The 27238-nt window shown below is 32.8% G+C and overlaps 1 long non-coding RNA gene across 1 annotated transcript in view; it reads left to right on the top strand.

Annotated features, from left to right (window-relative positions):
• LOC141555259 (uncharacterized) overlaps nt 1–27021 on the top strand; it is a 28608-nt gene extending 1587 nt beyond the window's left edge. The window contains exons 2-3 of the long non-coding RNA XR_012486132.1: nt 16971–17956; nt 26344–27021. This is a non-coding gene — a long non-coding RNA (uncharacterized LOC141555259). The remainder of the gene's footprint in view (nt 1–16970; nt 17957–26343) is intronic.
• Nucleotides 27022–27238: the final 217 nt, after the last annotated feature.

Here is a 27238-nt window from a genome sequence, read left to right as displayed (position 1 = left end):
ATTTGTATTCATATAGTTCCTATATTTGTTTTGGCAAATAGACTTCAAAATATTTTATATTGTCTAAAATTATTTGAAATGCAATTTCTCTTTTTATCTTTCACTGCTGGGCTTTGTTGATAATATAAAGAAAATTTTATGACTTATGTGAGTTTATTTAATTTTAATTTAACTTTTAATTAAATAGATTCAAGTAGTTTTTTAGTTGACTTCCTAGGATTTTCTAAGTATTCCATCCTATAATCTGCAAGACTGATTCTTTCATTTCTTTATTGCCTATCTAATTCTTTTGATTTTTTTTTCTTCCTCTTATTGGTAAAGGTAACTTTTCCAGTATTATATTGCATAATAGTGGTCATAATGAATATCTTTGTTTTACTTCAATCTTATTTGGAAAGCTTCTAGATTATATTCATTATATTTAACACTTGATTAAGGTTTTAGATAGATATCGCTTACCATTTTGAGGAAAACTCCATTTATACCTGTGATCTCTAGTATTTCTAATAGGGATGAATGCTGTATTTTGTCAAAAGCTATTTCTGTATCTTCTGAGATAATTATATGATTTCTGTTAGTTTTGCTATTGATATGGATAACTATGCTGACCAGCTCTTCATTCTTGATACTTGATATAAATTTTACCTAATCTTAGCGCTTTATCCTCAATAAATTTCTGTAATCTTTTTTGTTTTATCTCTCCTCTGATTTTCAGAATTTTTAATTTGGTAATTAAGTTATTTTTTTAAAATTTGTCTTTTTATATTTATTTATTTACATGATTAATTCACTGATTTTACCTTTATTTTATTCAAATGAGCTTTTAGAAATATAAATATAAAATATAAAATATTTTAGAAATATAAATCTATGGACTGTTTTGGCTGCATCCCATAAATTACAGCATGTTATTTTATTACAGAAATTTTCTTTAATTAAATCTTTTATTTTTAATATATTTTTGACTGGATCATTCCTTAACATGTTTGTTTAGTTTCTAATTAAATTTTAAAATCTCTTACATTTACAAGTAATAATATTTTTATTTTTCAAAATGCATGCAAAGATAGTTTTGAACATTCCCTCTTACAAAACTCCTTGTTCATTGTTTTCCTTTCACTCTCTCCCATCCTGTAAGCAGTAAGCGATTTAAGTTAAATGTAATTTAAGTTAAATATGTGCAATATTTCCAAACATATTTCCACATTTATCATGTTGCATAAGAAAAAGTCAAACCAAAAGGAAAAACAAATGAGAAACACACACACACACACACACACACACACACACACAAGCTAGCAACCAACTCCAAAAAAAAAAAAAAAAAAAAAAGATGAAAATAATATGTGGTGTTCCACTTGCAGTTCCCAGAGTTTTCTTTGTGGATGCAGCTGACACTGTCAATCACAAGTCTATTGGAACTTTCCTGAATAATCTAATTTTTTTAAAAGAGTCAAATCCATCACATAATCTTATAGTTACTAAATACAGTATTTTCTTGTTTCTACTCATTTTACTTAACATCAGTTCATCTAAGTATCTCCAGGACTTTCTGAAATCATTCTGCTGATCAAGTCTTATAGAACAATAATTTTCTATTTTATTCATATATTATTGCATATTAACCATTTCTCAACTGATAGAAAACCACTCAGTTTTCAATTTCTTGACAATAAAAAAGAGGTGCTACAAACATTTTTGTATATGTGAGCCCTACTCCCTTTTTAATGATTTCTTTGTGATGCATACCCACTGTCTAATTGCTGTCATACTATTTTCAAGTTCTCTCAGAACATTTTTGTTTTGTTTTAGAAATGATGCCTTTATCATGACCAAATACTCAAATAATGTAATGTACATGTACATATGTACATATAATGAGCATATCATTTCTGGATTCCTTTCTAATCTTGGCTGTATTGATTTCTTTGTAAAAATATTTTTTAATTTAATTTTAATTTTATTTTATAATTATAACTTTTTTTTTGACAGTACATATGCATGGGTAATTTTTTACAACATTATCCCTTGCACTTACTTCTGTTCAGATTTTTTACCTTCCTCCCCCAACCCCCTCCCCCAGATGGCAGGCAGTCTTATACATGTTAAATATATTACAATATATTCTAGATACTATATATGTGTGTAGAACCGAATTTCTTGTTGCACAGGAAGAATTGGATTCAGAAGATAAAAATAACAGTTTACACTCATTTCCCAGTGTTCCTTTTCTGGATGTAGCTGATTCTGTCCATCATTAATCAATTGGAATTGGATTAGCTCTTCTCTATGTTGAAGATAACCACTTCAATCAGAATACATACACATACAGTTTCATTGTTGAAGTGTATAATGATCTGTTGGTTTTGCTCGTTTCACTTAGCATCAGTTGATGTAAGTCTCTCCAAGCCTCTCTGTATTTCTCCTGTTGGTCATTTCTTTCAGAAAAATAATATTCCATAACATTCATATACCATAATTTACCCAACCATTCTTCAATTGATGGACATCCATTCATCTTCCAGCTTCTAGCCACTATGAAAAGGGCTGCCACAAACATTTTGGCACATACAGGTCCCTTTCCCCTCTTTAGTATTTCCTTGGGATATAAGCCCAGTAGTAGTATGGCTGGGTCAAAGGGTATGCACAGTTTGATAACTTTTTGGGCATAGTTCCAGATTGCTCTCCAGAATAGTTGGATTCTTTCACAACTCCACCAACAATGCATCAGTGTCCCAGTTTTCCCACAGCCCCTCCAACATTCATCGTTATTAGTTCCTGTCATCTTAGCCAATCTGACAGGTGTGTAATGATATCTCAGAGTTGTATTAATTTGCATTTCTCTGATCAGTAGTGATTTGGAACACTGTTTCATATGAGTGGAAATAGTTTTAATTTCATCATCTGAAAATTGTCTGTTCATATCCTTTGACCATTTATCAATTGGAGAATGGATTGATTTCTTATAAATTAAAGTCAATTCTCTGTATATTTTAGAGAGGAGGCCTATATCAGAACCTTTAACTGTAAAAATGTTTTCCAATTTGTTACTTCCCTTCTAATCTTATTTGCATTAGTTTTGTTTGTGCAGAAACTTTTTAATTTGGTGTAATCAAAATTTTCTATTTTGTGATCAATAATGGTCTCTAGTTCTCCCTTGGACACAAACTCCTTCCTCCTCCACAAGTCTGAGACATAAACCATCCCATGTTCCTCCAATTTATTTATTATTTCGTTCTTTATGCCTAAATCTTGGACCCATTTTGATCTAATCTTAGTATGTGGTGTTAAATGTGGGTCCATTAATAGTTTCTGCCATACTAATTTCCAGTTTTCCCAGCACTTTTTGTCAAATAATGAATTCTTATCCCAAAATTTGGGATCTTTGGGTTTGTCAAACACTAGATTGTTATTTTTATTCACTATCTTGCCCTGTGAACCTAACCTATGCGACTGATCAACTAGTCTATTTCTTAGCCAATACCAAATGGTTTTGGTGACTGTTGCTTTATAATACAGTTCTAGATCAGGTACAGCTAGACCACCTTCACTTAATTTTTTTTTTTTCATTACTTCCATTGAAATTCTCGATCTTTTGTTGTTCCATGTGAATTCTGTTGTTATTTTTTCTAGGTCATTAAAATAGTTTGTTGGGAGTCTGATTGTTATAGCACTAAATAAATAGATTAGTTTGGGGAGTATTGTCATCTTTATTATATTCGTTCGGCCTATCCAAGAGCACTGAATGTCTTTCCAATTATTTAAATCTGACTTTATTTTTGTGGCAAGTGTTTTGTAATTTTGCTCATATAATTCCTGACTCTCCTTTGGTAGATATATTCCCAAATATTTTATACTATCGACCGTTATTTTGAATGGAATTTCTCTTTGTATCTCTTGCTATTGAATTGTGTTGGTAATGTATAAAAATGCTGAGGATTTATGTGGATTTATTTTGTATCCTGCAACATTGCTAAAATTCTGAATTATTTCTAATAGCTTTTTAGCAGAGTCTTTGGGGTTCTCTAAATATACCATCATGTCATCTGTGAAAAGTGATAATTTGATTTCCTCATTTTCTATTCTAATTCCTTGAGTCTCTTTCTCGGCTCTTATTGCCGAGGCTAGAGTTTCTAGTACTATATTGAAAAGTAATGGTGATAGTGGGCAGCCTTGTTTCACTCCTGATCTTATAGGGAAAGGTTCTAGTTTATCGCCATTACATATGATGTTTACTGAAGGTTTTAAATATATGCTCCTTATTATTTTAAGGAATAGTCCATTTATTCCTATACTCTCAAGCGGTTTTAGTAGGAATGGATGTTGGATTTTATCAAATGCTTTTTCTGCATCTATTGAGATGATCATATGGTTTTTATTAATTTGATTATTAATATGGTCAATTATACTAATAGTTTTCCTAATATTAAACCAGCCCTGCATTCCTGGTATAAATACCACTTAGTCATAGTGTATTATCCTGGGAATAATTTTCTGAAGTCTATTTATTAATATCTTATTTAAGATTTTAGCATCAATATTCATTAAGGAAATTGGTCTATAGTTTTCTTTCTCAGTTTTCGATCTACCTGGTTTAGGTATCAGTACCATGTCTGTGTCATAGAAGGAATTTGGTAGGACTCCTTCAATCCCTATTTTTTCAAATAGTTTACATAGCATTGGAGTTAGTTGTTCTTAAATGTTTGGTAGAATTCACATGTAAATCCATCTGGTCCTGGGGACTTTTTCTTAGGAAGTTGGTTAATAGCTTGTTCTATTTCTTTTTCTGAGATGGGACTATTTAGACTACTTACTTCTTCCTCTGTTAATCTGGGAAAGCTATATTTTTGAAGGTATTCTTCCATTTCATTTAAGCTATCGAATTTATCGGCATAGAGTTGAGCAAAGTAGCTGCTAACTATTGTTCTAATTTCCTCTTCATTAGTGGTGAGTTCACCCTTTTCATTTTCAAGTCCAACAATTTGCTTTTTCTCTTTCCTTTTTTTAATCAGGTTTACTAAGGGTTTGTCTATTTTGTTGGTTTTTTCATAGAACCAACTCTTAGTTTTATTAATTAATAAAATAGGGTTTTTTTTTGTTTTTTTTTTTTTACTTTTAATTTTATTAATCTCACCTTTTATTTTTTGAATTTCAAGTTTTGTGTTTGTCTGGGGGTTTTAATTTGTTCCTTTTCTAGCAATTTTAGTTGTAATCCCAATTCATTGGCCCTCTCTTTCTCTATTTTATGCCAGTAGGCCTGTAGAGATATAAAACTTCCCCTTAATACTGCTTTGGCTATATCCCACACATTTTGGTATGAGGTCTCATTATTGTCATTTTCTTGGGTGAAGTTATTAATTATATCTGTGATTTGCTGTTTTACCCAATCATTCTTTAGTATAAGATTATTTAGTTTCCAATTATTTTTTGGTCTCTTTTCCCCTGGCTTTTTATTAAATGTAATTTTGATTGCATTATGGTCTGAAAAGGATGCATTTACTATTTCTGCCTTATTGCATTTGATTTTGAGGTTTTTATCCCCTAATATATGATCAGTTTTTGTATAGGTTCCATGAACTGCTGAGAAGAAAGTATACTCCTTTCTGTCTCCATTTAGCTTTCGCCAAAGGTCTATCATATCAAACTTTTCTAATATTCTATTTACCTCTTTGACTTTTTTCTTATTTATTTTGTGGTTTGATTTATCTAATTCTGATAGTGCAAGGTTGAGATCTCCCACTATTATAGTTTTGCTATCTATTTCCTCTTGCAGCTCTCTTAATTTCTCTTTTAAGAATTTTGATGCTGCACCACTTGGTGCATATATGTTTAATATTGATACTGCTTCATTATTGATGCTGCCCTTTAGCAGGATATAATGCCCTTCCTTATCTCTTTTAATTAGATCAATTTTTGTTTTTGCTTGATCTGAGATGAGGATGGCTACCCCTGCTTTTTTGGCTTTGCCTAAAGCATAGCAGATATATTCTGCTCAGCCCTTTTACTTTTAGTTTGAATATCTCACCCTGTTTCAGGTGTGTTTCCTGTAAACAACATATAGTAGGATTCTGACTTTTAATCCAGTCTGCTAACTGCTTCCTCTTTATGAGGCAGTTTGTCCCATTCATATTTATGTTTAGAAGGATTAATTCTATATTGCTTGCCATCCTATTAACCCCTGCTTATGCTTTTCCCCTTTCCTTCCCTCTTACCCCCCTACCCAGTATTAAACTTGTGAACACCACTTGCTTTTCACAGCCCTCCCTTTTTAGGATCCCTCCCCCACCTTAAAGTTCCTCCCCTTATTTTACCCCTTTTCCTCAAAATTTCTGTATTCCCTTCCCCTTAGCTTTCACCATAAATCAAATATGTCTATTGATACACACTATGTTCATCTCCCTCCTTTATTTCTCTCAGATATAATAGGTTACCTTTGCCTCTTCATGAGATGTAGTACCACCACTTTACACTTTTTTATGATATAATTTCCTTTCCCCTCTAGTTTCTAAGACAAATTGTACATATGTTCTTTACATATTTTTTTGGCAGAAATATAGTTCTCAAGATTTCTTTTTACCATTTTAGAAATCTCTTGAGTTCTGTATTTGAAGATCAAACCTTTTATGTAGGTCTGGTTTTTTCATCAAAAATAGATGGAATTCATTTATTTCATTAAATGTCCATCTTCTTCCCTGGAAAACGATGGTCATTCTTGTTGGGTAAGTTATTCTTGGCTGCATACCAAGTTCCTTAGCCTTTCGGAATATCATGTTCCAGACCCTTTGTTCTTTTAATGTGGACACTGCTAGATCCTGGGTTATCCTTATTGTGGATCCTCCATATCTGAATTGCTTTTTTCTAGCGGCTTCCAATATCTTTTCCTTTGTCTGATGGTTCTTGAACTTGGCCACTATATTTCTTGGCGTTTTGATTTTAGGGTCCCTTTCGGTAGGTGATTGATGAAGTTTTTCAATGTCTATTTTACCCTCTTTCCAGAACGTCTGGGCAGTTCTCTTTGATAATTTCCTCAAAAATGGTGTCCAAGCTCTTTTTTTCCTCACATTTTTCAGGGAGTCCGATTATTCTCAAGTTGTCTGTCCTGGATCTGTTTTCCAGGTCTGTTGTCTTTCTAATAAGGTACTTTACATTCTCTTCAATTGTTTCATTTCTCTGGTTTTGCTTGACTACCTCTTGGTTTCTCCTTGAGTCATTCATTTCTACTTGTTCCAGTCTAATTTTCAATGATGTATTTTCTTCACTCACTTTTTTTATATCTCTTTGTAATTGTCCAATTGAGTTTTTATCTTCTATGGAATTTTTTTCCATTTTATCCATTTTATTTTTTAGAGAGCTGTTTTCTTTTTCCAGCTCACTAATCCTGTTTTCCTTGGAGTTGTTTACCTTTTCCAGCTCACTAATCTTGTTTCTCAATGATTTGATTTCTTTATCCACTCTGTCTTTGAATGCATGGGATGACTTCTCCAGGCTCTCTTGCCAAGCTTCCCTTCCCTTTTCCCATTTCTCTTCCAGCTCTCTTGTAAGAGCCTTTTTGATTTCCTCTATGAGATTCTTTTGTATTGAGGAGCAGATCATATTCCCCTTAGGTGATTCATCCTGGGACAGTCTGTTTTTAGTCTCCTCTGTGTTTGAAGTCTGCTCTCTCTCCATGCAGAAGCTGTCAATAGTTAGAGCCTTTTTGAATTTTTTGTTCATTTTGTCAAAGTAGGAATTGAAGAAAACAAATTGACAAGAGAAACAATTGGTCTGTTTTGTGGGGGGTGGGGCTGGTTGGTATTAATGGGCTTTCTCTACAGACTGGGGGTAGGGTAGCAGAGAGCCACTAACAGAACATCAATGACTGTACTGAGTCTGCGCTCTGAGGCTCTGAGAACATGCTGAGTCAGTCCAGGTGGGGGTTGGGGGTGGCCGGGTTCTGAGAGGAGCTGGCTTTCTGGGGTTTTAATCTTCACCTCCAGTGTTTACACCCTCTCTGCTGCTCCTGGCTTGCTGCCAAGATGGAGTATCCACACTCGGGAAAAAAGTCTTTTCTCAGAAACAGCAGAGATTGTACCCCCCCCCTGCCCTGGTCTGAGCTGTGTGAGCTGCCTATTGCTCTGGCTTGTCTGCCCTCAGTCTTCTCCCAGTCTGATTGACCCTCCCCCAAGCAAACACAGACCTTTTCTGGTGACTTTCAAGGATGTCTTCTCTTGGTGATTATTTGTGGATTTCTTTCTGGGTCAAGCATTAAGTCTGAGGCTTGTTATGAAGTAAGTTCTGAGAGAAAACAAGGAGCTCAAGCAGCTGTCTGCCTCCACGCCACCATCTTGGCTGGAAGTCCCTGTAAAAATATTTTAATTTAATATAATCAAAATATCCATTTTGCATTTCATGATCATTCCTAGTTCTTCTTTGGCTGTATATTATTTCATTCTGCACAAATGTAAGAGGTAGACTATCCCTTGTTCTGCTAATTTGTTTATGTTATCACTTTTTATGTCTAACCCATGGACTCATTTTGAACTTATCTTGGGTCTTAGGTGTTGGTCACTGTCTAATTTTCATCATACTATTTTTAAGTTTTCTCAGAAAATTTTGTCAAATAATGAGTTCCTATCCCCAAAATTAGAATCTTTAAGTTTATCAAACACTAGATTACTATAGTCATTGACTAATAATTAATTATTTTTTTTTAATGAAAATTCCTTTTTTCATTAAATGTCCATATTTTATCAGAATGATGAAGCTTAGTTTTTCTTGGTAGTTGAATATTGGTTGCAGTTCAAGCTCTTTTCCAGAATATCATATTCTAGGCCTTCAGTTCTTTAAAGTGAAAGCTGCTAGGTTTCAGACTAATTGTAATTGAGGGTCAGTCATTATTTGAATTGTTCCTTTCTATTTTCTCCTTGATCTGATAAATCTGGAATTTAGCTACAATGTTCCTTGGAGTTTTCATTTTGAGGTCTCATTCAGAGGATAATTGATTGATTCCTTCAATGCCTATTTTACCCTCTTGTTCTAAGGTATCCTTAATATTTTGTTTAATAAATTATTGAAAGATATTGTTGAGGCTCTTTTTTTGATCATGGTTTCCAGGTAGGCCAATAAGTTTTAGATTGTCTATCTTGTATCTATTTAAAGATCAATTGTTTTTCCAATGAGATATCTCTGTTTTTTTTTTTTAATTTTTTTCCATTTTTTGGATTTATTTAACTGTTTCTTTACATCTCATTGAGTCTTTCATTTTCAGTTGTTTGATTCTTATTTTTAGCAAGTTATTTTCTTCTTCCCTTTTTTACCTACTTTTGCATTTGCTCAATTGTACTTTTAGAAGAGTTGTTTTGTTTATTGGATATTTTTAAATTTTCATTGATCCTGTTTCTTTTTTCTTTTTTTTTTTTGCATGAGTAATTTTATTTTTAATAACATTATCCCTTGTATTCATTTTTCCAAATGTTTCCCTCCCTCACTTTATTCCCTCCCCTAGATGACAGGAATTCCCATATATATTAAATGTGTTACAGCATAACCTGGATACAATATATGTGTGTAAATCCAATTTTCTTGTTGCATGTTAAAAACTGGATACGAAGGTATAAGTATTTTGGGTAAAAAGACAGTAGTGCTAACAGTTAACATTCAATTCCCAGTGTTCCTACTCTGGGTCTAGTTGTCTCTGTCCATCATTGATCAACTGGAAGTGAGTTGGATCTTCTTTATGTTGAAGATATCTACTTCCATCACAATATATCTTCATACAGTATTGTTGTTGAAGTGTATATTAACATTCTGATTCTGCTCATTTCACTCAGCATCAGTTCATGTAAGTCTCTCCAAACCTCTCTGTATTCATCCTGCTGGTCATTTCTTACAGAGCAATAATATTCCATAACATTCATATACCATAATTTACCCAACCATTCTCCAATTGATGGACATCCATTCATTTTCCAGTTTCTAGCCACTACAAAAAGAGCTGCCACAAGCATTTTGGCACATACAGGTTCCTTTCTCAACTTTAGTATTTCTTTAGGATATAAGCCCAGTAGTAGCACTGCTGGATTAAAAGGTATGCACATTTTGATAAATTTTTGGGCATAATTCCAGATTGCTCTCCAGAATGGTTGTATTCTTTCAAAACTCCACCAACAATGCATCAATGTCCCAGTTTTCCCACAGGCCCTCCAACAGTTATCATTATTTGTTCCTGTCATCTTAGCCAATCTGACAGGTGTGTAGTGTTATCTCAGAGTTGTCTTAATTTGCATTTCTCTGATCAGTAGTGATTTGGAACACTCTTTCATATGAGTGGATATAGTTTCAATTTCATCATCTGAGAATGGTCTGTTCATATCCTTTGACCGTTTATCAATTGAAGAATGGTTTAATTTCTTATAAATTAGGGTCAGTTCTCTATATATTTTGGAAATGAGGCCTTTATCAGAACCTTTAACTGTAAAAATGTTTTCCCAATTTGTTACTTCCTTTCTAATCTTGTTTACATTAATATTGTTTGTACAGAAACTTTTTAGTTTGATGTAATCAAAATCTTCTATTTTGTGATCAATAATGGTCTCTAGTTCTCCTCTGGTCATAAATTCCTTCCTCCTGCACAGGTCTGAGAGGTAGACTATTCTCTGTTCCTCTAATCTATTTTTGGTCTCATTCTTTATGACTAAGTCATGGACCCATTTTGATCTTATCTTGGTATATGGTGTTAAGTGTGGGTCCATATCTAATTTCTGCCATACTAATTTCCAGTTTTCCCAACAGTTTTTTTCAATTAATGAATTCTTATCCTAAATGTTTGTATCTTTGTGTTTGTCAAACACTAGATTGCTATAGTTGTACCCCTTTTTGTCCTATGTACCTAATCTGTTCCACTAATCGACTAGTCTATTTCTTAGCCAATACCAAATGGTTTTGGTGACTGCTGCTTTATAATATAGCTTTAGATCAGGTACACTTAGACCACCTTCATCTGACTTTTTTTTCATTAATTCCCTTGAAATCTTCAACCTTTTATTCTTCCATATGAATTTTTTTGTTATTTTTTCTAGGTCATTAAAACAGTTTCTTGAGAGTCTGATTCGCATAGCAATACATAAATAGATTAGTTTGGGGAGTATTGTCATCTTTATTATATTCGCTCAGCCTATCCAAGAGCAATTGATGTCATTCCAATTATTTAAATCTGACTTTATTTTTTGTGTCAAGTGTTTTGTAATTTTTCTCATATAAATCCCGACTTTTCTTTGGTTGATGGATTCCCAAATATTTTATACTGTTGACATTTGTTTTGAATGGAATTTCTCTTTGTATCTCTTGCTGTTGCATTTTTTGGTGATATATAAAAATGCTGAGCATTTATGTGGATTTATTTTGAATCCAGCAACTTTGCTAAAGTTGTGAATTATTTCTAATAACTTTTTATTAGAATCTCTGAGGTTCTCTAAGTATACCATCATATCCTCTATAGAGTGACAGTTTCATTCCCTCATTAGCTACTCTTATTCCTTTAATCTCTTTCTCAGCTCTTATTGCCGAGTCTAGCATTTCTAATACAATATTGAATAATAATAGTGATAGTGGGCAATCTTGTTTCCCTCCTGATCTTACTGGGAAAGGTTCTAGTTTATCTCCATTACATATTATGGTTACTGATGGTCATAAACATATGCTCCTGACTATTTTAAGGAATAGTCCATTTATTCCTATACTCTCAAGCGTTTTTAGTAGGAATGGATGTTGGATTTTATCAAATGCTTTTTCTGCATCTATTGAGATGATCATATTTTTTAAATTAATTTGATTATTACCATGGTCAATTATATTAATAGTTTTCCTAATATTAAACAAGCCCTGCATTCCTGGTATAAATCCTACTTGATCATAGTGTATTATCCTGGGGATGATTTTCTGAAGTCTTTTTGCTAATATCTTATTTAAGATTTTAGCATCAATATTCATTAAAGAGATTGGTCTATAGTTTTCTTTCTCCATTTTCAACCTACCTGCTTTAGATATCAGTACCATGTCTGTGTCATAAAAGGAGTTTGGTAGGACTCCTTCATCCCCTATTTTTTCAAATAGTTTGTATAGCATTGGGGCTAATTTTTCTTTAAATGTTTGGTAAAATTCACATGTAAATCCATCTGGTTCTGGAGATTTTTTCTTGGGGAATTGATTAATAGCTTGTTCTATTTCTTTTTCTGAAATGGGACTATGTAAGCAGTTTACCTCCTCCTCTGTTAATCTAGGAAGCCTATATTTTTGGAGGTAGTCATCCATTTCACTTAAGTTATCAAATTTATTGGCATAAAGTTGGGCAAAGTAACTCATTATTTCTCTAATTTCCTCTTCATTGGTGGAAAGATCCCCCTTTTCATTTTTAAGTCTAAACAATTTGATTTTCCTCTTTCCTTTTTCTGATCAGATTTACCAAAGGTTTATCTATTTTATTGGCTTTTTCATAAAACCAACTCTTAGTTTTACTTATTTATTCAATAGTGTTTTTTTTTAATTTCAATATTATTGATTTCTCCTTTTAATTTTAGAATTTCAAGTTTAAGTTTTGGCTGGGGGGGGTTAATTTGGTCTTTTTCTAGCTTTTTAAATTGCAGGCCTAATTCATTAATCTTCTTTTTCTCTATTTTATTCAAGTAAGCCTCTAAAGATAAAAAAAAAAATTCCCCTTATTACTGCATTAGGTGCATCCTACAAATTTTGGTATCATTAATTCTGTTTCTTAAGGAGTTGTTCTCTTTCCATTTACCCAATTCTATTTTTTTCAAAGAGGTACTATTATTTTTTCCCTCATTTTGCTTTTTTTTTTAAAGAATTGATGTTTTTGGTAATATTTCCCCATGTCACCAAATAAATTTTTCAGGAGTTTTTTCAGTAACTGCTGCTTTATAATATAATACAACTAAGCCACCTTTTGTTAAGTCCAAACTAGCTCCCTGGAGGCCTCAGTATCAGCCAGAGTTAGGATAAGTAAAAGTTTTTGGTCTTTAGCGAGAGAAATGAAAGAAGCAGGCAAACTGCCAGTAGTTTTGCCAAAGATCTCTTCTTGATTCGGGAGTACAGAATCTCCACCTTTCTCCCCCTTGTCCTGCAGCCATATGACTCTGGCCTGTCTCACCCCACTCTCTAATCACTGCCTACCATTATCTTAAAAGCAAAAAATGAGCCATCATCAACTATGTGAAGAGCCATTTATTGAAACATATGTTAATAGGGTCACTGTTTCATGACAAATAGGTAATTAGCCTTAAGTGCTTGGTTGTCAGATTCAAGTAAACCTTTTTATAGTTTTAGCCCCTTAGATCCATCATTTTCTTTTGTTTTAGAACAAGGTGGTCACATCATCTCTGGCTTTTCAGAACAGGAGGTGAAAACAACAAAAAGGATATAATCATACCATCCCTAACTTCTCAGGAAGAGAGATGAAAAATGCCAAAGGAAAGCGGGGAGTCAAGCCACATATGGTTAAGGGATTTCTGGGCTGAAGGGTCTTACTAGAAAGAGGTATGCACAAACACATCAGCATGGGAGGTATTACACAAGCACATAATAATATAACACAGGCTAGTAGTGATGGCTCTCCCCACAGCTGGTGCACGCTCAATGTGGTGTAACAAATATGAATTGTACATGCAAAAAGTGATATAACAAACAATTTGAATCAACATGGTGGTGTAAAAGATTTCCAGAAGTCCTAGAAGGAGGCTATGTAAATTAAAATCACACATATGCCTCCCTCGGCAGCTAAGAAATAGTCCAAAACCAATCTATTGTCTATCACTTCATGTGTCAGAGAATTCAATGATCCCTGCAAGTTTTTGAAGTCCTGCAACAGTCTTTTTATGTGTTAAAGAATCTAATGATTCATGCAGATTTTGAAGTCCTCCAAAAGTCTTATCATATCTCAGAGAATCCAATGATTCCTGAGGGTTTTCAAGTCCCACAACAATTTTATCATGTCTCAGAGAATACAATGATTCCTGAGGGTTTTCAAGTCCTAAAACAATCTTTTCATGTTTCATGGATTCAAATGATTCCTGAGGGTTTTGAAATCCTGCATCAGTCTCATTAACAATTTTTGATGTCTATGAGTCAATTGCAATAACTGCCAGGCTCTTTCAGTGCTGGGCACAATCAGCAATGGAATCACCTGATGTTTCTTGGGTCTTCTCTTTCATTTCAAGGGTTTGCTATGTCTCTCCAAACATTGAGCTAGCATCAGCTGTGAGAGGAGCCATTTATCCAAATATGCTAATAGAGTCATTGTCTCATATTGAATAGGTAATTAGCCTTAAGTACTTGGTTGTCTGATTCAAGTACACCCTTTCATAGTTTCAGCCCTTTACTACCTTCATTTGATTTTTTTTATTATTAGTTCCCTTGATATTCTTGACCTTTTGTTCTTCCAGATGAATTTTGTTATTTTTATAGGTCATCAATATAGTTTTTTTGGAGGCTGATTGGTATAGGTCTAAATACATAAATAGTTTAGTTTAGGGGGTATAGTCATATTTTTTATATTCACTCAACCTCTCTAAGAGTACTTAATATTTTTCCAATTCTTTGTATCTGACTATTTTTGTGGAAAGTGTTTTATAGTTTTGCTCATATAGTTCCTGACTTTCCCTTGGAAGATAGATTCCCAAATATTTTATACTATCAGCAGTTATTTTAAATGGAATTTCTCTTTGTATCTCTTGCTGTTGGATTTTGTTAGTGATGTATATAAATGCTGATGCTTTATGTGGATATATTTTGTTTCCTGCAACCTTGCTAAACTTGTGGATTATTTCTAATATCTTTGTAGTAGAATCTCTGGGATTCTCTATGCATAGCTTCATATCATCTCCAAAGAGTGATAATTTGGTTTCCTCATTACCTATTCTAATTCCTTTAATCTCTTTTTCATCTCTTATTGCCGAAGCTCATTTCTAACACAATATTGAATAGTAATGGTGATAGTGGGCAACCTTTTTCACTCCTGATTTTATTGGGAATGGTTCCAGTTTATCACCATTACATGTAATGCCTACTGATGGTTTTAGATAGATGCTACTGACTATTTTAAGGAAAAGTCCATTTATCCCTTTACTCTCTAGTGTTTTTAATAGGAATGGGTGTTGGATTTTATTAAATGCTTTTTCTGCATCTATTGGGATGATCATATGGCTTTTGCTAATCTGGTTATTGATATAGTCAATTATGCTATTAGTTTTCCTAATATTAAGCCAGCCCTGCATTCCTGGTATAAATCTTCTTGGTCATGGCGTATTATCCTGGCAATGATTTTCTGTAATCTTTTTGCTATTTTATTTAAGATTTTTGCATCAATATTCATTAGGAAGATTGGTTAATAATTTTCTTTCTCTGTTTTCAACCTACCTGGTTTAGGTATCAGCACCATGTCTGTGTCATAAATATAATTTTGTAGAAGTCCTTCATTCCCTATTTGTTCAAATAGTTTAGATAACATTGGAGTTAATTGTTGTTTAAATGTTTGGTAGAATTTACATGTAAATTCATCTGGTCCTGGGTTTTTTTCTTAGGGAATTGATTAATAGTATGTTCTATTTCTTTTTCTAAAATGGGCCTATTTTACTCACTCCTCTATTAATCTGGGTATCCTTTATTTTTAAAAGTAGTCATCTATTTCATTTAGGTTATCAAATTTATTGGCATAAAGTTGGGTAAAGTAATTCCTAATTATTGCTCTAATTTCCTCTTCATTAGTGGAAAGTTCTCCCTTTTCATTTTTAAGACTAACACTTTTATTTTCCTTTTTTCCTTTTTTAAATTAAATTGGCCAAGGGTTTATATATTTTGTTAGATTTTTTCATATAACCAATTCTAAGTTTGTTTATTAATTCAATAGCTTTTTTTTTTAACTTTCAATTTTATTAATCTCTCTTTAATTTTTTAGAATTTCAAGTTTAGTCTTTGATTGGAGGTTTTTAATTTGCTTTTTTAGTTGCAAGGCTAAATCATTGATTTTGTCTTTCTCTGTTTTATGCAAGTAGGCCTCTAGAGATATAAAATTTCCCCTATTACTGCTTTGGCTCCTTCCTACACATTTTGGTGTGACATCTCATTATTGTCATTCTATTAGGTGAAGTTATTAATTGTGTCTATGATTTTCTGTTTCACCCATTCATTCTTTAGGATGAGATTATTTAGTTTAAAATTACTTTTTAGTAATTGGCTTTTTATTGAGTGTAATTTTTATTGCATTGTGATCTGAAAAGTGTGCGATTACTATTTCTGCCTTTCTTCATTTGACTTTGAGGTCTTTATGTTTTAATATATGGTTATTTTTTTTATAGGTTCCATGAACTGCAGAGAAAAACCATACTTTCTGTCTTCATTTAGTTTTCTCCAGAGATGTATCATACCTAAATTTTCTAGTGTTCTATTTACCTCTTTAGCTTCTTTTTATTTATTGTGTGGTTTGATTTATCTAGTTCTGAGAGTGCAAGGCTGAGATTTCCCACTATTATAGTTTTGCTGTCTATTTCTTCTTGCAGTTCCCTTAACTTCTCCTTTAGGAATTTAGATGCTATAAGCACTTGGTGTATATATGTTTAATATTGATATTGCTTCATTATATAAGCTGCCCTTTACCAAGATATAGTGTCTTTCCTAACATCTTTTAATTTGATCATTTTTTGCTTTTGCTTGATCTGAGATCAGGATAGATACCCCTGTTTTTTTACTTCAACTGAACCATAGTAGATTCTACTCCAGCCTTTTACCTTTATTCTGTATGTATTGCCCTGCTTCAAATGTGTTTCCTATAAACAACAAATTGTAGAATTCTGGCTTTTAAACCAGTCTGTTATCTGCCTCTTCTATACATTTATGATTAAGATTACTAATTCTGTATTTCCTGCCATCTTGTTAACCCCAGATTACATTTTTCTCTTTCCTTTTCCCCTTACCTCCCTCCCCAGTTTAAACTTCTAGCAGCCAAGCCAAGAAGATGGGGACACACATTTCTCTCTGACCATCTTTACAACCCTCACAATAACTATGAAATACAGCCCTGAATTAGCTCTGGATGGGGAGAACCCACAAATATTGGGAGTGCAACTACAAGAAAGCAACTTCCAGAAAAAACAGAATTTGTGGAAAAGAAAAAGAAAATAACTTCTTAAAAAACAGAATTTGTGAAATAGAAAAAAAATGCCATAGACCAAAACAACTCATTCAAAAATTCAATTGGACAAATACAAAAGAAAATAAAAAGTAAATGAAAATAACACACTAAAAGTCAGAATAGAACACATTAAAATTTAGAAACAAAAGACAATAAGGCAACAAGAATCAATCAAGCAAAACCAAAAAAATTAAAAATAGAAAAAAAATTATAATACTTAATGGGGAAGCCAACTGATCTGCAAATAGATCTAAGATAGACAATTTAAGGATTATTGGACTCCCTGAAATACATAATGAAAAAAAGAGCTTAGACACTATTTTTCAGGAAATCATCACAGAGAACTGCCCAGATGTCATAGAAACAGAAGGTAAAATAGATATTGAAATAATTCATTGATCACCTACAGAAAGAGATCCCAAAATTAAAACTCCAAGAAATATTGTGGCTAAATTCTAGAACAATCAGACCAAAGTAAAATACTACAAGCAGGCAGAAGGAAACAATTCAAATACCAAGGAGCCACAATAAGGATCACTCAGGATCTAGCAGCTTCCACATTAATGGATTGAAGAGCCTGGAATCTAATATATTCCAAAAAGCAAAGGAAATTGGTAAGCTGCCAAGAATTAACTACCCTGATAAAATGAGCATTTTCTTTCAGGGAAAAACATGGACCTTCAATGAAATAGGTGAATTCCATATATTTCTGATGAAGAAACTAGAGCTAAACAAAAAAATTTGACCTCCAAATATAGGACTCAAGGGAAGCATAAAAAGGTAAAAAGAACTCTTGAAAACTATATTTCTGATATGGGTATACATAATGTGTTCATAATTTGGTTTACTGTTATAATTTTGGGGAAAAAAAAGGATCTAGAGGTGGAAATAAAATTATACCAGAAAAAAGGGAAAAGTGGAGGTAAAAAGAGGGAAACTACATTTCATGAATAGGAAAGGAAAGCTATTATACCTGAGGGAAAGAAGTTAGGAAGATGAACATGTTGTGAATCTTGTTCTTATCAGAATTGGCTCAAAGAGAAAATACTAGACATATTCAATTGACAGAGAAACTTCTCCCAACTCATAAAAAAGTGGGAGGGGAAAAGTGAAAAGGAAAGGGGTTGGATAAATAGAAGGGATTACAGAAATTGAAAGGAAAAGGTTTAAGAAAAGGGGAGGGACTCTAAGAGGGAGGGAGGGATCCTAAAGAGGGAGGGCTGCATATGGCAAATGGTGCTCATAAGATTTAGTGCTGATTCTAAGGGAAGCCAAGAAGAGCTTTGGCAAAATCCTGTCTACTATCTAATAAATTGGCTCACCCCTAATCTCTCTTTTTAAGGCCCTTTATTACACATTTTTTGCATCTTGATTTAAAAAGGATATGTTTAATGTTTTGACATTTCTGCATTTGACTGTGAAGTTTTCATGCTGTAATAGTTGGTCAATTTTTGTATATAGGCCATGTACTGCTGAGACAAAAAGGGATATTCCTTTCAATCTCCATTCAATTTTATGTAGAAGTTTATCATATTTAACTTTTTTAAAAAAATCTATTCAACTCCTTGCCTTTTTTCTTCTTTATTTTGTGATTAGATTTATCAAATTCTTGAGTAGGAGTCCCAAGTCCTCCACTAATAAGATTTTTCAATCTACCTCCTGTAACTAACTTCTCTAAGAATTTGGGTGCTATATCATCAGTTGGTGGTGCATATATATTTAAGATTAATATTGTTTAATTTTATAGTACCTTTTAGCAAGATGTATTCTTTATCTCTCTTAATTAATGTAATTTTGCTTTTTCTTTCTCTGAGATCAAGAATTCTACCCTCACATTCTTCATTTTTTTAACTTCAGTTGAAACAATGTATTTTGTTTTAGTCCTTTACCTTCACTCTGTGTTTATTTCTCCAGTTTACAACTGTTTTTGTAAATAACATATTCTAGAATTCTTAATCCACTTACCCATCTGTTTCTGTTTTATGGGTGAATTCATCACATTCACAGTTATAGTCACTGTGTATTCTTCTCCATTCTATTCCCCTTCCCCCTTTTGTACTTTTCTTTTACTTTCATCTAACCAGTGTTCCTCCTAATAAGTGTTTTTTTTTTTTTTTTTTTTTTTACTACAACCTCCCTCAGTCTATTCTCTCATCAGAAACCTCTTTACTTTTACTTTTCTGCTTGCATTTTTGCTTTCTTTTCCATTAACTCCCTTTATTAGCTCCCTCTTTTCTCTTTTTACTCCTTTTTTTCCTGTATGTTAATATAAATTTCTATTCCAATTGAATGTATATGATATTCCCTCTTTGAGGCAAAGATGATGAAAGTTCAATGTTCACCTTTTTCCTTTTTTCCCTTTAATATGTTTTTCAATGTTTTTCTATGATGTAATTTATCCTACTCTGCCTTTCCTTTCCTCTTCTTCCTATATAATCCTTTTTAATCCCCTAATTTATTTAGATCACAATAACACACCTTAAACTCACATCCTCTGTGTATATTTCTTATATCTGCCTTAATAGAGATATAGTTCTAAAGAGTTACAAGTATAATCTTCCTATGTAGGAATGTAAACAGTTCAGTCTTATAGAATAATATATATTTTATTTCCTGATTACCTTTTATGCTTGTCTTGTTATTATATTTGAAGATCAGATTTTCTGTTCAGCTCTGAAATTTTCATCAAGAAAGTTTGAAAGACCCTATATGAGTCATTGGATTTCCAACTTTTCCCTTAAAGATCAACTCAATTTTACTGACTAGTTGATTCTGAGTTGTAGTCCAACTTTTTATCTACCAAAATATCATATTCTAAGACCTCTGATCTTTTAATATAGAAGCTTGTAAGTCCAGTGTAACACTGACTGTGGCGCTATATATATATATATATATATATATATATATATATATATATATATATATATATATATATATATATATATATATATATATATATATATATATATATATATATATATATATATTTTTTTTTTTTTTTTTCTGAAGGTTACAGTATTTTCTCTTTGACCTTATAATCCTCCAATTTGACTACAATATTCTTTGGAGTTTTCATTTTGAGATATTTTAAGGAAGTGATGGGTAGATTCTTTTTTACATATTATTTTAATAGCTTTTTATTTTTCAAAATTCACACAAACATAATTTTCAAATTTTATCCTTTTATTCTGAATTTTTCTCCCTTTCTTCTAACCTTCCCTCTTCCCTAGACAGCAATCAATCCAATATAGGTTAAACTTATGTTTATTTCTAAACATATTTCTATATTGCTCATGCTGTACAAGAAAAATCAGATCAAAAGGGGAAAATAACACAAAAAAGAAAGAAAAGCAAGCAAACAAACAACAAGAATAACAAAAAAGTGAAAATTCTATGCTTTGTTCCACATTCAGTCACTATGGTTCTTTATCTGGATGTTTATGGCTCTTTCCATCACAAGTCTATTGGAATTTCCTTGAATCATCTCATTGTTGAAAAGAACCAATGCATCATAATTGATCATCATGTAATCTTGCAGTTGCTATGCACAAGGTTTTCTTGGTTCTACTCAGTTTGCTTAGTATCAATTTAAGTAAGGCTTTTCAGGCATTTTTGAAATCAGCCTGCTTGTCATTTATTATAGAACAATACTATTCCATTATCCAGTTATTTCCCAATAGATAGGCCTACTCTCAATTTCCAACGCTGCAAACCTTTATGCCCATTTGGATCCTTTTCTGTTTTTTATGATTTCTTTGTGATACAGACCTAGTAGAGACACCTCCTAATTAAAAGCTATGCACAATTTGATAGATTTTTGGGCATAGTTCCAAATTTCTCTTCAAAATGGTTGGATCAGTTCAACATTACTGAATTTTTTCAATGACTAGTTTAACCTCTGTTCTAAAATATCAGTGAAGTTTTCCTTATAATTTTTTGAAAGATGCTATCCATATTCTTTCTTTCTTTCTTTCTTTCTTTCTTTCTTTCTTTCTTTCTTTCTTTCTTTCTTTCTTTCTTTCTTTCTTTCTTTCTTTCTTCCTTCCTTTCTTCCTTCCTTCCTTCCTTCTTTCCTTCCTTCCTTCCTTCCTTCCTTCCTTCCTTCCTTCCTTCCTTCCTTCCTTCCTTCCTTCCTTCCTTCCTTTCTTTCTTTCTTTCTTTCTTTCTTTCTTTCTTTCTTTCTTTCTTTCTTTCTTTCTTTCTTTCTTTCTTTCTTTCTTTCTTTCTTTCTTTCTTTCTTTCTTTCTTTCTTTCTTTCTTTCTTTCTTCCTTCCTTCCTTCCTTCCTTTCTTTCTTTCCTTTCTTCCTTCCTTCCTTCCTTCCTTCCTTCCTTCCTTCCTTCCTTCCTTCCTTCCTTCCTTCCTTCCTTCCTTCCTTCCTTTCTTTCTTTCTTTCTTTCTTTCTTTCTTTCTTTCTTTCTTTCTTTCTTTCTTTCTTTCTTTCTTTCTTTCTTTCTTTCTTTCTTTCTTTCTTTCTTTTCCTTCCTTCCTTCTTTCCTTATAGCCTTCATGTAGTCCAGCAATCCTTAAGTTATCTCTACTGGATGTATTTTCCAGGTCTTTTTTTTTTTTTCAATGACATATTTTACATTTGCATATATATATATATATATATATATGAATGATATATTTAGAGAAAGAGAGAGAGATAAAGAGAAATTATAGATATATAGATATAGATATAGATATATTTATTATTTTGATTTTGTTTGACTGACTCTTGATGTCTCATTAGTCAATATTATTTTTTTACTTGCCCAGTCAGAAATAAGGAATTATTTTCTTCAATAAGCTTTTGCATCTCATTTTTCCATTTGGCTAATTCTAGTTTTAATGACATAGTTTACTTCACTGATTTTTTGCCCATATTGCCAATTCTATTCTTAGAGGACGATTTTCTTCTGTTATTTTTTTGTACTTTTCCAAGCAGTTCATTTTTTCTTAATTCCCATATAATTTTCATTTCTTTTTAAAAATTTTCTCTTTTACCTACTTAATTTTTGAAATCTTTTTTGAACTCTTCCACAAGCTTTTGTATTTGATACTAATTTAATACTCCCATTTGAGACTTCATATGTAGGCATTTTGACAATATTGTTCTCTTTGGAGCTTTTATTTTGATCTTCCCTACCATCATAACATTTTTCTATTGTCAAGGCTCTTTTTAGTTTCTTATGCATTTTTTAGCCTATTTTATCATTTTTAAAGTTAAGCTATATTCTTGAGGCATAGGGAGCACTATCCCAAACTTCTTATGATGGGGGAGATCAGCATTCTACTTATTGGCTTTCCATGCTGAGGCTTTCAGTGCTATCAGTTTGCCCACTGAGTTGGTGTGGCCTGGCTTAGACATGCCTGTTGTGCAGGGGTTTTATAGCTGGAAATTTGCCTTCTGTCCTAGGGATGAGGGGCCTGATCTGCTATGCCATTGACCTCCTGAGATAGGATAGAAAGGCCTTGGTTGTTGATCTGTACTGTGACTAAGAGCTTCCCTCTGGATTCCCTAGGGACCATTTATGCTGGATTAGGCTCCCTTTTACATGAGATAAAGATTTCCTGAACTCTTTATAAATAATATTAGTTAGAAAATCATTTCACTCTTTTTGTGGGTTCTATTAGAGTCTTCTTGATCTGATATTTTTCTTGTTTTTCCCTTTTGCCTTAAGGAAAACTGAGTCAACTTCCTGACATCTTTTTGCCATCTTGGTAAATTTTAAATAGAATTTTGAACAAAGGTCCTCACAACCAAAAGTGAGACTGCTGCTCAGAGACTTAATCATGGTCAATAAGAAAGATCAAATACTGACTATAATAGCCTTAGTTCCATTTAACAGCAAATGGTTGATTCTCAGAAAGTTAGTTACTTCTTCATCCTAACCTGTCCTATTTTATGACTTGAAATGGATCAGCTCATTTTATTCATCTAAAGCTTAAGCCTATGAATATTTAGTTAATTAGACATTTAACTCCTAGTACCCTCCTTTTATTGAACAGACTCCCTTGCTTTTTTATTTCCTTCTATGTTTCAACAGAGTGAACAGAAAAGCTTGGGATAACTATTACTGTAAAGCAAACAAACAAAAAAAAACAACTTAGTATATGCCTTTAATAGAAAATTAATAATCCTTAGGCTGATTTGAGACCCCAAACAATTAAGGTTTGACAACAAATGGGTAAAAAAAAAATCTAAGGAACCCTTATTATATGCCTCCAATTTGAGTTTAAATTGAGTGAACTTTAACTTCAAACTGCAGTCTAGATTGCACATTGATTCCTCTTCTTGTGAATTCAGTATCTGCCTTTCACTGTTCCTTATTGTGACCAAGTCTCTAGCTTCTTAAGTATATAACACATACATATTGATAAATTTATAAATACACACATTCATGTATTTATGTATATATATATGAAAATAAAATATATTCTTGTGTTTATATGCATATGCAGCAATTTACCAAACCTTAAAATATTGTAAAAATGGTACAAAAATATCTCATTTTTGTCTCAGAAGAACCCCAAAGAATAAGTGCTCTTAATATGTCTACTTTATATATGAAAAAACTGAGACACATATAGAAGGTAAGGGACCTATTCAGGATCACATATCTAGGAAGTTTGATTCATGTGCTATCATTATTACTAGAGGGCCACTTTGTTACCTGTTTTATTTTATATTTACCCTTGAGTTTGATCATTCATTCCTAGGGTGAAATCTTCATGTGAAAGCCTCTAAAGGAAAACCACAGGGATCTTCTGCCCCAATGGTTGCTATATCTCTGTCATTGAACAAAGATAGAAGATATTAAAATAAATTCCACATTCCTTTTTATCATTAGCCCCCAGCTCAAATTTTGTGAGTGAACATAACTTTGACTTCCTTGTCATGTCAAAGGCTCTGAAGTTTTTAGTCTCTAAAACCCAGCTGTTTATTACAGTTTAAAGAATGGTTTCAGAAAGGGTTCACATCTCAAATAGGAGTTGAAGGAGATGGCTTATGCAGTCCTTTCTATTGTACAGATTCAATGATTCTAGACAACAGATTTAGAGGCTAACCCTCAGGTAACTAGAAAATGTGATTAAATAGAATGCCCCCATTCCCTGCACATCATAGTTAATCACTGAGTTACTGTAACTTAATTGGCAATTAAAATGACTGATGCTTTCCAAAATACTTTAAACCTTTCCTCATCCTTAACAGAGATATACAGGGGGAAAAACAAAACAAAACTATTTTTTTTCAAACTTGCTTTGAGAATATTCATGAGAGCATGTCCCCTTTTCTTACAGCATAAAATTAATTACCAAAGAAGAGAGGAAGGGAAATAGCTGCATCTATTTAACATTCACCATGTCAGACAAAAGAGGAATCAGGAGTTTAATGAAAGGAGGTTGGCAACTAGACCTGAATTCAGCCCCTCAAAGCATGTAGCAGATTTGCAAGTCAAGCTGTCTACAGAATAATTGGTTGAAAAATGCAAAATTTTGTGGAAATATGAGAATTGTTCCTATATGTGTATGCAAGTATGTGTGTTTTGATTGTGCTGTTCCAAATAACAGTTGTGAGGGTGTTATTTTTTGTTTGTATAAGATCAATTGCTAAATGGAATCAACCATAGCACCTAACATGAACCATAAGAAAAAGAAGCCATACCCTGGCCTCTTTTCTCAAGTGGTGATGAGGGGATGTGAGTAATTAATTTCTAATAACTCTTCTGGTGGTATGAAAATTCCCTTTGAGTAGGGAATATATATATATATATATATATGTATCTGTATGTATATATATATGAAATGGAACAGCATGGATAATTGCCAAGTAATATAACAACTTACATTCTGGAATGCATTCATTTTACAAACAGGTTTCATAATATTTGATTGTGAGAATAATCATGCCAAACACACTATTAAATTCATCTTATATATGAGAAAACAGATTAGATTCTGACTTTCTATATTTTAGTCACAAATCTCTTAATATTATTTTACATTTCATATTATCATTCAATAGAATTTCTCCCCAAAGTAAAAAAGTGCCATGGGAGGATGGAAATAATTACAGGTGCCATATTAGAAAATTGAGGCCAGTTTTATGAACTTCTTCTTCCCTCTTCCTTATCTCATGTCACTCAAATGCTTCTGTCACTCTTTCCTCATTTATCCCTGTCTCACACCGAAAGGCAGCCCCACACTTTACCAATGCAAACTCCTCTATGTATGTAAGCCATCCTATTCCACCTTATCATTGCCCCCTCTGTCATTGCTACAAAGCCTTTCTTCAAATACTCATTAACTTCTGTGTCCTCTACTTCTGCTCACAAACATGTTCATGTCTTATCCATCCTCAAAAGTTTCTCACTTGATCCTTCTTTCTCTTATAAAAATTATCCTAAATCATTTTTGTTTTCTATGCCTAGACTTGAGAAGACTGTATTTTTTATCTTCCTTTATTTAACTCTGACAACTAAGCCTGTAACATTACAGTTACGCTGAAACTGTCTTCTCCAAAGTCACCAAAGTCAATAAGTGCCAAATCCAATGGGCTTTTCTCAATTCTACTCTTCCTAATCTCATTTGACCTTTGGCACTTTTGATTAAACTCTTCTTCATACTTTCCTGTCTCTAGGTTTTTTTTTTCTTATTCTCTTCCTACTGTTTAGATCATTCCTTTCCTATATTCTCATCTAGTCATAACTATTGTGCATATCTTGTCTTTCACTATAAAGATTCACTTAGTGATCTCATCAATGGTCATGGATTTAATAATTTCTTTTCTCAAATCTACCAGTTTTCTGCTAACCTCCTATCTCAAATATTCAAATATTCTGTTTTCCAGAAAACTTAAATTGGAAGTTCAGTAGACATATTAAATTAAACAAAATGAAAACTGAACTCATTATTTTCTCCTTCAAACCCCCCACACTTCTATGATCCACTATCAATTTCAAAGCCTTGTCATCCTCTCAATTTTCCAGGTGCTCAACCTAGATATCATACATGACTTTTCAATATATCTCATCCTCTCCCCAACAACACTATTTAATCTTGTGCCAAAGCCTATACAAGTCAGTTTTGTAGTATTTCTCAAATATGTCTTCTTCCTTACTATGATATGGCCAATAATGTGGTACAGATCCCAATTGTTTCACTTTTGGTCTCCTTCAACAGATTGCTGATGATTCTGCTCATATCAATACTATCCTTACTCCAGTCCAGTCTCTTTTCAGCCACTTAGAAGTCACTAATTGTATATGTGGATGTCATCCTCATTCACATTAAACATCAGTGGTTCCCTAAAATCTCTAGAATCAAAAGTTATATTCTAACAATCAAACATTTTAAAATGAATCATCAAGGGGTGAAGCCAAGTTGGTAGAGTACTCAAGTTTTCCCAGTTTCCCTAAAAAATCACATGAAACCAAGCTTCTGAACAGTCTCACAGAAAAAAACCACTCTCTAGCTCAAGATAGATTAGAAAAACTTCAAGAAGAATCAGTCTCACTAGGATGAAAAGAATGTTTAACCTAGCCTAGACAGAATCTGGGAAAGACAGGGAGAGTTTCTTAATCACAGCAGATCAGCAAATGAGAACTTTTGTCTGGATTCAGAGCAAATCAGTGGAGTAGCTCAGTCCCAGCTCAGAAGGAAAATTCTAGGAAATCAGGCTGTTCCCTCGAAAGAGCAGGCAAAGTTACTCCCTGCAAAAACAAGGGGCCCCTGTGATCAAAACCAAGGCTCAGAACAGCACAGGAAGATTGGCACAAAACGTCCTTTACCCCAGAAGCAGAATTCAACCATAAAAGTTAAAAAAAGCAGAAATACAAAAAGAGAAAGAAAAAAAAAATGAGCAAGAAAAAGAAAAAAACCTTAAACATAGAAAGCAACTATGGTGAAAGGGAAAACCAAAACACCAATTCATATGAGGACAAAATATACACAAAGGAAATTTCAAAGAGTGATATGAATTGGTTTTAAGCCTAAAGAGATTTCTGAGAAGTACTCATAAAAGATTTTAAAAGGCAAATAAGAGAAGTAGCAGAAAAACTAAGAAATGAGAAGTATG

This window comes from Sminthopsis crassicaudata, chromosome 1 (genome assembly GCF_048593235.1).
Source record: "Sminthopsis crassicaudata isolate SCR6 chromosome 1, ASM4859323v1, whole genome shotgun sequence".
Classification (NCBI taxonomy): Eukaryota; Metazoa; Chordata; class Mammalia; order Dasyuromorphia; family Dasyuridae; genus Sminthopsis; species Sminthopsis crassicaudata.
Note: the sequence above shows the minus strand (reverse complement) of the source record. Positions and strands in the feature narration are given on the sequence as shown.